Source organism: Capricornis sumatraensis, chromosome 8 (genome assembly GCF_032405125.1).
Source record: "Capricornis sumatraensis isolate serow.1 chromosome 8, serow.2, whole genome shotgun sequence".
NCBI lineage: Eukaryota > Metazoa > Chordata > Mammalia > Artiodactyla > Bovidae > Capricornis > Capricornis sumatraensis.
This window is the reverse complement of record NC_091076.1, coordinates 75,413,352-75,427,579: the sequence shown is the minus strand read 5'-3', so window position 1 is coordinate 75,427,579 and position 14,228 is coordinate 75,413,352.

The following is a 14,228-nucleotide window of genomic DNA, read 5'->3' as shown; positions in this document are numbered from 1 at the left end:
TTTTTGTTTTTTTTTTTTAGGGGATTTGCTGCAGATATTTATAAAAAGTAACTCCATCTGTACCATTGACTGTTTGTACATAAAATGATGTGTCTCACCTTGCTTGGGATTTGTTATTTCATCTGGGAATAAGAACTTTCACATACATGCCAAAAGAAAATCTACTTAAATCTGCACCCCCCCGCCCCAGCTTAATTGTTTCTGTACCAAAATCACAACCCAGAAAGTTGAAAATCACATTTGCTTTTTTTGCATTTGCCTGTTGGTCACTCGTCTACATATCATCGAAGGAGCGTGGACAGAAAGTAACTCCCCTTGCAGTTCTGTGTCCTGGAAGTTGACTGACAGATCCATGATCAGCGGTGGGGTGGTCCCACACATGGGGGAGTCCACTGAAGGGCACTGGTTTATTTTCACAGCTGTTTGTAAAAAAAAAAAAACTGTTAGGTTTTTAGTAAGACATCTTTAGATTCTATAAAGCCGCAGACATTAGCTTATTCTTATTCAAGAAGCATTTTCTAACTGGGTTGGATTTTAGCCATGAACTTGGAGAATTTCCCTGTAAAGAGCTAGTATGTGTCTCCAGCTTATACAGAGGGTTCAAACCACCAGTATCTGGGTACCTTCTCAGAGTCCCCTGTGGTCCCCTGTGTTGGGGGTCAGAGCTCTTTGAGGGTGTCAAGAGGAACATGATCAAGCTTGCCAGCTGGGTGATAAATAGTCTCAGCAGATTTGTTTTTTAAGAGCTGCCCCACTCAATCACTCAGTTGTGTCCGACTCTTTGCAACCCCATGGACTGTAGCCCAGCAGGCTCTTCTGTCCATAGGATGGATTTTCCAGGCAAGAACACTGGAGTGGGTAGCCATTGCTTTCTCCAGGGGATCTTCCCAACCCAGGGATCAAACCTGGGTCTCCTGCATTGCAGGTGGATTCTTTACCATCTGAGCGGCCAGGGAAGCCCCTGTTTGTTTGTTCAGGCTGAAGGCTTATTCCATCCTCTGAGTTCTCCGTCAGTGGGAACCACCCCCTGTCCAGCTCCAAAAGGTGAGCCCTATTATTAGCAAAGACACTGTGCCTGGTCTTTTTTCATACTGAAGCTTAGGGTTTCAAACCTAAAGCCAATCTGGGATCACAGGGGCTCTATAAAAAGCATGCCTATACCATACTGAGTCCTTGCACATGTTAAATGGAACTCTCCTGATTTGCAGACGTGGCCTTGCACCTCTGCACATAAAACAGAGCAGATCCTGCTGGAGAAAGGAAGACTGCCTCTTAAACTGAGCAATGGTGTTTCTCACGTCTCACATTCAGTCACAGAGACTAGGTGTTTTTAAAGTGGGTTCTGTGACGTTCTTTGTGGTTTGCGGGGAGGGGCAAATGAGGGCTCATAAGCTTTAATGGGTTTTAAACTTGATTACCTCCAAGACAAAGCCTGAGGATTCCCAGGGAGGACAGAAGGGGATGGTGGCTGGTGGGGGATGGAGGGGGGGGATGAAGGGGCATGCAAGCAGGCCACACAATCTCAAGACATTTGGAAACCATCGTTTTGCATCAGGGTTACACGGAAAATTCCCATTTGTGAAATTGGATTTCAAATCACCTTCTGCCATGATACAAATGGTTTCACATGTTTTCTCCCCCCTATCTCTCCTGAGAGAATTATTTCTCAGAGCTGCCTGTGAGATTCTTCTGCTTTTCCAGATAGATCCCTTCACCTGGATTTTGTTAAAACTTATTAAGTCTAAACCAAATTGGCTTGTGTGCATTTCCCTGAAGGGGATGTGTCACCAGAGCCAAGACGGGTTTTAGCTTTTCTGACAGCTGATGGAGGTTTTTTTTTTTTTTTCCCAAGGCAAGTGAGAGCTTTATAAGCACTTTCTGAACATGATCCTGCACAGGCTGGTTAGAGGAGAACGTTCAGGCCAGGTGTTCAGGGGAACAGTCTGTGAAGGCCAGTGAATTTCGCAAATGTGTTCAGTGACTAAGTTCTCAGCTTTCCTGACTGCACTGGCCAGCACTCTGTCACTGGAGAAAACACGCACATAGAGGCTGCTTTCTGCCATCCCAGGTCTGTGTGACTCCAGACAATGGGATGATGGTTTAGTCGCTCAGTCATGTCCGGACCCTTGCGACCTCATGGACTGTAGCCCGCCAGGCTCCTCTGTCCGTGGGATTCTCCTCCCGGGCAAGAATACTGGAGTGAGTTGCCACTTCCTTCTCCAGGGGATCTTCCTGACCCAGGTGTTGAACTGGGGTCTCCTGCATTGCAAGCAGATGCTTTACCGAGTGACCTACCAGGGAAGCCCCAGACAGTGGGATGGCAGACTAATTGTGCTGAGTGAGTTGGTCAGTTTTAGGCAGAACATTGAGCCACCCAGCAGAACCAGCTCTGGACTGGGTTTCTCCAACTGATGACTGGTGAACAGCTCATTCTGATGAATGGATCACACCAGTTGAGATAGACGTGTTTCCCCTTTGCTCCGCTCCCTGAGCCATGCTTTCACACCCACACGTCATCCCCGTCAGCTGAATGATAAATGTTCTCAGGAGGGTTATTACCCATCTTATCTCTCTCTCTTTTAAGATTTGGTTTGGGCTTGCTTTTAGAGCCTTTGATCTCTTATCACTTGGTTCTTGGACTTGATTTGACATCAAGCAGCCCTCATTGTCCTTAGTCAGAGCACATTAAATGTGCCTGGGCCTGCCCCTTCCCTAGAAAGCACCAAACAACAACAAAAAAAAAACACACCTGGGAAGGATGGGTCCAAGAACGCTGTGCTCCCTGGGGTACCCAAGCAGCCCCAGTGAGAGAGAGACTGTGCAACCTGATGTGATAAAGAACTGATGGAGGCCTGGAATTAGCAGGGGCCTCAATATGGATGGTGACACCCCAGAGATGCCAAACAATGTTTGGGTCCAACTTGACTCTCTACCTGGGTCCCTTGAGTTGATCTCATGGTGTCACATAGACAAGAGGCAAAATCTATATTTTTCACAAGCCAAATTTTTCATCACTCTCAGTTACAAGTGTCTTTCATGTGTTTTGTATCTCAGTTTGGCATGTGTGTTATTGGACCCCTCTTCCTGGCATCCATGGCCTTACCCATACTCACAGGTCCCCCCCACTGCGCTAGCTGTTTCTTCCCAGTCTCCACCATGACCTCCTTTCCCTCTGTCCACTACTCCCCTGTGCTGTGTCTTATACCCTGTGCCCCATGTTCTACATCAAGGGCTCATAACCCAGGACCGGCATGGGCTTTGGGAGTCTAGATGTCCAAATTGAATGTTTTCCCCTCTTTTTTCCTCTAAAACAGGCTCCTTCTCCTGTATTTATTCAAATATAGCAAACAGCAGCATGATCACTCCCCACTGTCCATGCCAGGGAACTGAAAGCCACCTTGTCCCTGAGCATCGTGGACCAACTGCCCAAGCGACTCTCCTACTTCCTTTCACATATTGTAAACCAGGCATTTGCAAAACTCTTACTGGTGGAGCCCCATGATTTCTACCCAAGTGTCTTGAAGCATCAGAGCTATTAGTTTTCCCCAAGGGTTTATTTTGCTAATCCTCAAATTTACAGAAAACTTGAAAGAAGAGTTCAGTGAACATTGTTTTCCTTTGCTTTGTAAACATTCTCCCTTGTTTGTGGTCTGTCTCCATTTTTCTGAGCCATTTGGAAGTAAGATTCAGACATCATGACACTCAGCCCTAAATGCTTTAGTGAATGTCTCCCTAGAGTAAGGGCATTCTCCTACATGAGCAAGATAATGTTAGCACACCTGAAGAATGGAACATGTACTCATCTAATCTACACTCGACATTCAAATTTCCCTAATTGTTTCCACATGCCTTTTATGGCTGTTAAAAATTCTTGAAAATCCAGGATCCAGTGAAAGTTCACACACTGTATTCGGCGGTTATGTCTCTTTAATTGCTTTTCATCTAAAACAGTCCCTCCACTTTTTGTTTACTGTCAATTTTTCACTCAATTCTTTTTTTATTGGAGTATAATTGCTTTACAATGTTGTGTTAGTTCTGCGGCACAACAAAGTGAGTCAGCTATCCACATACATATATCCTCTCCCTCTTGAGCCTCTCCGCCAAACCACCACTGCCCTAGGGCTTCTCAGGTGGTTCAGTGGTAAAGAATCTGCCTGACAATGCAGGAGCCGCAAGAGATGCGAGTTCAATCCCTGAGTCGGGAAGATCCCCTGGAGGAAGAAATGACAACCCACTCCAGTATTCTTGCCTGGGACATTTCATGGACAAAGGAGCCTGGCGGGCTGCAGTCCATTGGGGTTGCAAAGAGTCAGACGTGACCATGCACGCATGCATGCACGCCATCCCACTCTTTTGAAGAGCCCAGGCCCGTTGCCTTGTTCCCCACTCTGCTGGTGTTTGTTTTCTCCCAAGTAGACTCAGGTGAAGCATGTTTGGCACAAATGCAGCCCAGGTGGTGGATATTTCTATAGCCCCATGTCAGAAGCATGTGCTGTGGTTTGTCTGCTCTTGGCTATGGGAAGGTTGATGCTGTGGGGAAGGGCATTCACCAGACCTTTCCACTGTCCTCTCTCCCTCTAAAACTAGTTAGAAGTCTGTGGGTGATGCTTTTGAGGTCATGTGAGTATCCTGCTTTGCAATGCCTTGAGAATCTTAAGATTGTCTGTTGAGATTATCAACTGATGATCTTTGCCTGACTCTACGATTATACTGGGAGCTGAAAAGCGTGTATTTTTTTTTTTTTTTCAATTATAGTTGATTTGGGCTTCCCTGATGGCACAGTGGTAAAGAAACCACCTGCAATGCAGGAGACCCAGGTTTGATCCTTGGGTTGGGAAGATCCCTTGGAGAAGGGAATAGCTACACACTCCAGTATTCTTGCTGGAGAATTCCATAGACGGAAGAGCCTGGCGGGCTATAGTCCACGGGGTCGCAAAGAGTTGGACACGACTTAGTGACTGAACAACAATAAGCAAATTCATAGCTGACACAACTGAGTGACTAACACTTTCATATGTTGAAGGTTCTGTATCTTTTTCTTTAAATTTGTATTTTATTTTAAAACAGTTTAAATGTTATGTTTTTAATACAATTTTGAAAGGTCACTTTCCATTTACAGTCATTATAAAATATTGGCCATATTCCCTGTGTCATACAATACCACTTATTGTGCGCCTAATAATTTGTGCTCTTACTCTGCTACCGTTGTATTTCCCCTCCTCCCCTCCCTCTCCCCACTGGCAACCACTAGTTTGTTCCCCAAATCTGTGAATCTGCTGCTTTTTTGTTATATTCGCTAGTTGGTTGTGTCTTTTAGATTCCACATGTAAGTGATATCATACAGTATTTCTCTTTTTCTGACTTATTTAGCATAACACCCTCCAAATCCATCCATGTTACAGCAGGTGGCAAAATTTTGTTCTTTTTATGGCTGAGTGGTATTCCATTGTATATGGAGACCGCATATTCTTGATCCATTCATCTGTTGATGGACATTTAGGTTGCTTCCCTATCTTGGCTATTGTAAATAGTGCTGCTATGGACGGGGGCTTCCCTGAGGGTTCGGTGGTAAAGAACCCGCTTGCCAAGCAGGAGACGTGGGTTCGGTCCCTGGGCGGGGAAGTTCCCCTGGAGAAGGAAATGGCAACCCACCCTAGTATTCTTGCCCAGGAAATCCTATAGGCAGAGGAGCCTGGCAGGCTACAGTCCATGGGGTCGCAAAAGAGTAGGATACAACTTCGCGACTAAACAATTTTCAACAGCTTCTGTGAACATTGGGGTTCTGTATTCTTGACCCCCAATTTCCTCCATCCACTCTTACATAACGCATATCTTACAGTAACCTTACATAACGCATATCTCTTGTCACTTAGATTAAAACAATTACCTTCTAGAACTAGCTTCCAGGCCTCCATTCTTGGCCTTTTCTAACCCATTTTCTACCCTCGGGCACCAGAGTGATCGTCCAGGGCAAGTATGATCGTATCACCTCCTCTATTGAATGAATTCCCAACAACCCAAAGATAAACAGTTCCTTACCAGGGCATTCGGGGTAGCTCCCCCCGGGCGCCACTGACCTCGGACGCGGGGTAGCTCCTCTTGGCTGCCGCCCCTGACCTCGGACACAGGGTAGCTCCTCTCGGCCGTTCCTGCGCCATCGCAGCCTGGCACTCTAGGCTGCTGCCCCTGCCCTCGGACGTGGGGTAGCTCCTCTCGGCCACGCTTCGCGCGCCGGCTCTCACAGCCGCCTGCACTTCGTGCACTGGTCATAGCGAACACCCTCTTCCAACAACACAAGAGAAGACTCTACACATGGACATCACCAGATGGTCAACACCGAAATCAGATTGATTATATTCTATGCAGCCAAAGATGGAGAAGCTCTATACAGTCAACAAAAACAAGACCAGGAGCTGACTGTGGCTCAGATCATGAACTCCTTATTACCAAATTCAGACTTAAATTGAAGAAAGTAGGGAAAACCGCTAGACCATTCAGGTATGACCTAAATCAAATCCCTTATGATTATGCAGTGGAAGTGAGAAATAGATTTAAGGGCCTAGATCTGATAGATAGAGTGCCTGATGAACTATGGAATGAGGTTCGTGACATTGTACAGGAGACAGGGATCAAGACCATCCCCATGGAAAAGAAATGCAAAAAAGCAAAATGGCCGTCTGGGGAGGCCTTACAAATAGCTGTGAAAAGAAGAGAGGTGAAAAGCAAAGGAGAAAAGGAAAGATATAAGCATCTGAATGCAGAGTTCCAAAGAATAGCAAGAAGAGATAAGAAAGCCTTCCTCAGCGATCAATGCAAAGAAATAGAGGAAAACAACAGAATGGGAAAGACTAGAGATCTCTTCAGGAAAATTAGAGATACCAAGGGAACATTTCATGCAAAGATGGGCTTGATAAAGGACAGAAATGGTATGGACCTAACAGAAGCAGAAGATATTAAGAAGAGGTGGCAAGAATACACGGAAGAACTGTACAAAAAAGATCTTCACGACCCAGATAATCATGATGATGTGATCACTAATCTAGAGCCAGACATCTTGGAAAGTGAAGTCAAGTGGGCCTTAGAAAGCATCACTACGAACAAAGCTAGTGGAGGTGATGGAATTCCAGTTGAGCTGTTTCAAATCCTGAAAGATGATGCTGTGAAAGTGCTGCACTCAATATGCCAGCAAATTTGGAAAACTCTGCAGTGGCCACAGGACTGGAAAAGGTCAGTTTTCATCCCAATCCCAAAGAAAGGCAATGCAAAAGAATGCTCAAACTACCGCACAATTGCACTCATCTCACATGCTAGTAAAGTAATGCTCAAAATTCTCCAAGCCAGGCTTCAGCAGTGTGTGAACCGTGAACTCCCTGATGTTGAAGCTGGTTTTGGAAAAGGCAGAGCAACCAGAGATCAAATTGCCAACATCCGCTGGATCATGGAATAAGCAGGAGAGTTCCAGAAAAACATCTATTTCTGCTTTATTGACTATGCCAAAGCCTTTGACTGTGTGGATCACAATAAACTGTGGAAAATTCTGAAAGAGATGGGAATACCAGACCACCTGACCTGCCTCTTGAGAAACCTATATGCAGGTCAGGAAGAACAGTTAGAACTGGACATAGAACAACAGACTGGTTCCAAATAGGAAAAGGAGTACGTCAAGGCTGTTTATTGTCACCCTGCTTATTTAACTTCTATGCAGAGTACATCATAAGAAATGCTGGGCTGGAAGAAACACAAGTTGGAATCAAGATTGCCAGGAGAAATATCAATAACCTCAGATATGCAGATGACACCACCCTTATGGCAGAAAGTGAAGAGGAACTAAAAATCCTCTTGATGAAAGTGAAAGAAGAGAGTGAAAAAGTTGGCTTAAAGCTCAACATTCAGAAAACGAAGATCATGGCATCCAGTCCCATCACTTCATGGGAAATCAATGGGGAAACAGTGGAAACAGTGTCAGACTTTATTTTTGGGGGCTCCAAAATCACTGCAGATGGTGATTGCAGCCATGAAATTAAAAGACGCCTTCTCCTTGGAAGAAAAGTTATGACCAACCTAGATAGTATATTCAAAAGCAGAGACATTACTTTGCCAACAGAGGTCCGTCTAGTCAAGGCTATGGTTTTTCCTGTGGTCATGTATGGATGTGAGAGTTGGACTGTGAAGAAGGCTGAGCGCCGAAGAATTGATGCTTTTGAACTGTGGTGTTGGAGAAGACTCTTGAGAGTCCCTTGGACTGCAAGGAGATCCAACCAGTCCATTCTGAAGGAGATCAGCCCTGGGATTTCTTTGGAAGGAATGATGCTAAAGCTGAAACTCCAGTACTTTGGCCACCTCATGAGAAGAGTTGACTCATTGGAAAAGACTCTGATGCTGGGAGGGATTGGGGGCAGGAGGAGAAGGGGACGACCAAGGATGAGATGGCTGGATGGCATCACGGACTTGATGGACATGAGTCTTAGTGAACTCCGGGAGATGGTGATGAACAGGGACGACGGGTGTGCTGCGATTCATGGAGTCGCAAAGAGTCGGAAGTGACTGAACTGAACTACCAGGGCATTGAAGACCACCAACCTGGCTCCAGCACTCATCTTTACCCATGTCCCCAACTTGTCCCTTCAGCCTGTTCACCTGACTCTCTCCTACTACTTGCCCAGAGCTGTCTAAACCTCACTTCCTCCGGGAGGCCCTCATTGACAGTTCTGTCCACAGAGCACCAGAAACTCACTTTGTCCTCTCACCCAGCACTCTTGTTTTATCACTAGACCATAAACGCCAGGAGGGCAGAGGGCCGGCCTGGCTTCCTACTGGGCGCCCATGGCCTAACAACAGCCTGGTGCACAGTAGGTACTCCATGAGTACTCCCTGAACAGATGGGCAGTGCTGCCACGCGGGCAGGTCGTTCTTTGCCAGATGAGCATGGGAGGAATGGACCAAATGAATCAGTTGTTCTGGGCCCCCAGGACCCGGCCCAAGTTTCTGAAGGTTAAGAGCCTCCTTTCAGAATTTATCAGGTGCCGCTCTCTCTCCTTCCAGCAGGACATTCTAATCCAACAGTGCTTCAGTTCCAATCGCCAGAGCCTCTGGGAGGCCAGTAGGAAGAGCAGAGTTAGGTGTTTGTTTATTGAACAGATGTTGATAAATGAAGCCGAAGATGACAAGTGGTAACTGAGCTTCTCCAGACTCAGCTAGAACCACCATCAGTGAAAAGGTTCAGGTTTCAGTGCCCAGAGTGCATCGTCACCGCCTTGGATGAGGGTAGTGACACTTGGTGATTAGTGTCACGGGGTGTCCACCAAAGGCCTCCTGCCCTTCAGTCCTCATCATGAGACAGGAAAGAAAGAAAATCAAATTCGATTACAACAGAGACATGCTGAGAACACTGCAGAGCCTGTGCTGTGCTCGGTCAGAAAGCAAAGCCAGGGAGGGGAAAGCAGGCCACAGCCCCTCCCCTGGCTCTGGGAGCTCCCCCCCAATACAGGACCCACAGTCTGGCACCTTCCAACGACTAAAACCCTGCACACAGCAGAGTACAGAAATTGCTAAGTCCTAGAGTAGTTAGTGAAAGTCATTCAGTTGCGTCTATTTGCAACTCCATGGACTATACAACCTAAGGAATTCTCCAGGCCAGAATACTGGAGTGGGTAACCTTTCCCTTCTTCAGGGGATCTTCCCAACCCAGGGACTGAACCCAAGTCTCCCACATTGCAGGCAGATTCTTTACCAGCTGAGCCACAAGGGAAGTCCAATACTGGTGTGAGTAGCCTATCCCTTCTCCAGCGGATCCTCTCGACCCAGGAATCAAACCGGGGTCTCCTGCATTGCAGGCGGATTCTTTACCAAAGGAGCTATCAGGGTAATTAACTGTGTAATTACACAATGTAATCAGTGTCGTTAAGCTAATGGCATCAACCACATGTCACGTGGCAGAATCTCAGAGTTGGTCCACTGAGCCTCCGGGGACAGAGGCGGAGCTGTGTGCTCATCCATTCCCACCACCATCCTGGCCCCAGACAGAGTCTGGACACGGTAGGTGCTCCGTGGGCCCTGTTGACCCGACTGGGACACACCAGCTGCCCACCTGTTGACACCACTCCACTGTCATGGCAAAAATCGCATTGCACGTTGGCAAGTTTGGGGCACACCCACACCCAGCCGCTTTGTGCCTCTGATAAAGGCTTTGATGAAACTGAACAGAGCGGGTTCAGCGCATAACTAAGCACAGATCAGGGGTGAGTGAGCCCTTCTGGTGGTCCCTGGTCTGCGATGGAGCAGCTGATTTACAAGGGTCTGGTCTCCCACTGGTGACTTTCCCTCTGCCCCCCCAGGGCAGGGCTGGGCTCTGGCACACCAGACCCACCCTCTGAGAGGGACAGATTCCCCAAGGGAAAACCCAGGGTTCTGCCCCAAACTATGCGCCCCCCTCCCCCTGGCAGTCTTCCTCTGCCTAGGAATTTCATCCCAAAGGAGCTCTGTTTCTTTCTGTTACTTTATCCAGCAAGCTTACGCTGACCCAAGGAGGGTGACTAAGGGGAAATGGAGTATTTTCAGCCAGGGGCCATCACAGTCACTGTATCAAGTATCTTTTGGGGGCAGTGAATTTCACGACAGGTGTGTTTTTATTCAGGAGAAATAATGCACTTAATTTAGAGGGATGAACTTTCCTTCCAAGAACTGTTCCCTCTCTCTCTCCCCTACCCTCACCCACGCTGCCAGGAGAACCCACAGCGATGGCAACCATGACATTTAAGCCTGGAGAGACCATTGCAGCATGAGCCACAACACCTGACTTCAAGTCTTGTCTTTTAGTGACTTTTAATGGGGTGAGCTCACCAAGCCATACTTCTCTCTTCTTTCAAATGGATGTCAGCCCGTCTCTACAGGCTTGGAAGGGGTGAAAGTGAATGTGTGAATCACTCAGTCGTGTCCGACTCTCTGCAACCCCATGGACTGCAGCCCACCAGGCTCCTCTGTCCATGGAATTCTCCAGGCACAAATACTGGAGTGTGTTGCCATTCCCTTCTCCAGGGGATCTTCCTGACCTAGGGATCAAACCCGGTCTCCCGCCTTGCAGGCAGATTCTTTACCATCTGGGCTACCAGGGAAGCCTTTGAAAGGGGTAGGGAGAGGGTGTTAGTGAGATGATCCAATACCTGGGAAGCTGCAGTGGTCCTCACTGGGACAGCACAAGCGTGAATGGGTTGGTCTCAGTCCTCTTTCAGGCCAGAGACATGAAGGAGAAGGTTCGGAGTGGAGAGGTGGCTGGGTTGGGGTATTTTCTAAAATTTGCCCTTGCCCTATGGATTGGGTATTTTTCCTATACCTTAAAAAAAAATTATTTTAGTGAAAAAATTTACAGCCTCTTAAAAATTCTTTGATCAGAGTAACACAAGTACATAGGTTAGAAAGTCAAACAGGGGCCTTCCCTGTTGGCCCAGGGTGTGTCCCGCTCCGTCTTGGGACACACCCTGTGGAGTTCTGGTGACCGTGTAAGAAGTCTGGTTCTCCTGAAGCCACCATGCTGGAGAGATTTTGGGGTGAGGCCATGAGAGAGAGACAGAGATGGATGTCTGAGGAGCCGCAGCTGGTCCATCCTCTAGCTATTCTATCTTGTAGTAACCCTGGTCCTAACCAGCAAGTGAGACATGCCCAGCTGAGCCCAGCTAACACTAATAAATGATGGGCAGCTCCTTGGCGGTCCACTGGTTAAGAATCCACTTTCCAATGCAGCAGATGCGGATCCGACCTCCCCTCTGGGAACTGAGATGCCCCCACGGCGTGGGTCAGTTAAGCCCGTGCCCCACAGCTACAGAAGAACTGCAACTAAGATCTGATGCATCCAAATAAAAATACATTTAAAACAATAATAAGTGATGGTTGTTGTTTATGCCACTGAAGTCTGGTTTAGTTCAGCAGTGGATAACAGGGTCATTGCTCCAGCTTCTGTCTCCCCATCTCACTTGATGGCAGCTTCATCTTCCCAGTCGCTCAGACCCAAAATCTTGGAGCTACTTTTGTCCTTTCTCTTTCACACCTCACATCTATTATGTCAAGAAATACTCCGGCTCTGCCCTCAATGTTTGCCCAGAGTCCACTCGCTTCTTATCACCTCCAGTGCTCACACCCGGCTCCAAGCCACCGTCATCCTCTTGGGCACCGTGATCATCTTTCACCTGCATCATAGCAATAGCCTTCTAATTGCAATCACATCTTGCTTCTGCCTTTCTTCCCGCTACGGTTTATTCTCAACGCATCAGGCAGAATCATCCTGCTGACATATGAGTCAGCCCTCTTCTAAAGTTTTCTTCTACCTATTCCTGTCCATACATGTCTTTTTCAACACAAAGTCACTCTTTAATTTGTAACAAAGAGACCTGCATTCTAGTTCTGTCTTAGCCCCTAATAGACTAGGAGATGGAAACAGCTCGGATGAGGGATCTAGATTCAATCTGCCTGGATCTGAATCGCAGCTCTGCCGCTGGTTTGCGGTGTCCCATGGCCCAGCACTCAGTCTTCCATGGGCTTAGTCTCCTCATCTGTCTGATGGAGCTGATAATAATAGAACCTAACTCAACGCTGCTGTGGGGATTAAAGAGATGAGCCACGCGAATCGCCCAGCCTAGCACTCAGTGTTCAAAACAAGCTAGCTGTCACTCTTACTATCGTTCCCAATTTAAACCCTCGGGCAAACTTTGTTGCTTCAGGCACAACTGGGGATGAAGACTCTTAGGGGTATGAAGCTTTTCAAGTGGCTGAGGCAGAGGAAATGTGATCGCCTTGATTATGTTTGTAGGTTCTATTAGACCCCATAGCAACAGAACAACATAGCAACTGAAGAAAGCAGTTCAGTCAACTTGCCTTTTCTTTTCCTGTGGTCCCGACTTAAAAAGAAAAAACAACCACGTGAGTAGTTTTCGTGCCACCCCCTGTGGTGAAAGTGGTACTTGGATTTTGTTTCTGCTCAAAGCTGTTGTCACAAATTTACAAACCAATCGCGAACTCCCTCTGTTCTTACAAGCCTATTTCATGAATGTTTTACTAGATTGCTACCACAGTGCCCTCTGGTGGAACATAATGATTTCCTTGATATAGGTGGCTTAGATTTTTTTTTTCTTTTTTTATTGAATTCACAGTGTTTCAACTGCACTGTAAAGTAATTCAGTTATACATATATATGTATTCTTTTTCAGATCATTTTCCGTTATAGGTTTTTACAAGATATTGCATATAGTTCCCTGTGCCATAGAGTAGATCCCTGTTTTTTGTTGTTGTTTTAATATTTATCTATTTTTCATTGCACTGGCTCTTTGTTGCTGTGCGCAGGCCTTCTCTACTTGCAGCAAGTGGGGGCTGTTCTCCAGTTGCAACGCATGGGCTTCTCATTGCGGTCACCCCTCTTGTTGCCGAGCACAGGCTCTAGGCTCCTGGGCTTCAGTAGTTGTGGCGCAGGGGCTCAGTAGTTGAGTGCAGCAGGTTCAGTAGCCGTGGTGGACGGACGGGCTTAGTTCCTGTGCGGCATGTGGCATCTCCCTGGAGCAGGGATCAAGCCCATGTCCCCTGCATTGGCAGGCAGATTCCTATTGACTGTGCCACCAGGAAAGTCCCAGGAGGTCCTTGTTGTTTATCTACTTTATACGTAGTAGTATGTATCCCATTTATTATTATTCATAGTATTAGGCTCATATGAAGATATGGCTTATCCACATATTTTAGAAAACTTTAAAAAATTAACTTGTGATTTACTTTTCAATCCATTGAACTAATGAGGCTTGGTTTTCACTAAGAATCTACCTTTCCGCAGAGTGGTTCTGCCTGGTGGGCGCCTCAATCCCACGCCTATGGCCCCTCTGGGTTTAGAGGGCTGCTCTCAAACTAGGACATAGCAAATCTGATAGAGCGAGAGGGCAGGCCTCGCAGGACCCAGGCCGATTGTTCTGCACAGGAGATGCAGCTAGAACTCAAAGAAACTGCCTGAAGTCAGCCTTCTGTGCCAGCTCCTGTCCAGCTTCTCCCCAGCTGGGTGTGCTAATGATCCTGAAGGGGGCCGGGTATGCCACCCCAAAATATGCCACGTTGGCATAAGGATTATTTTCGAGCTGAAGGTAACTGAAAAGTGACAGATGCAGGAAAAGTTCTCTGCCCTCCCTTATCTGCCTAAATCTAGATGTTCCTTGGAGGAAGGTCTGTACCAGGAAAAAGAGATGAACTCTGATCACCAGAGA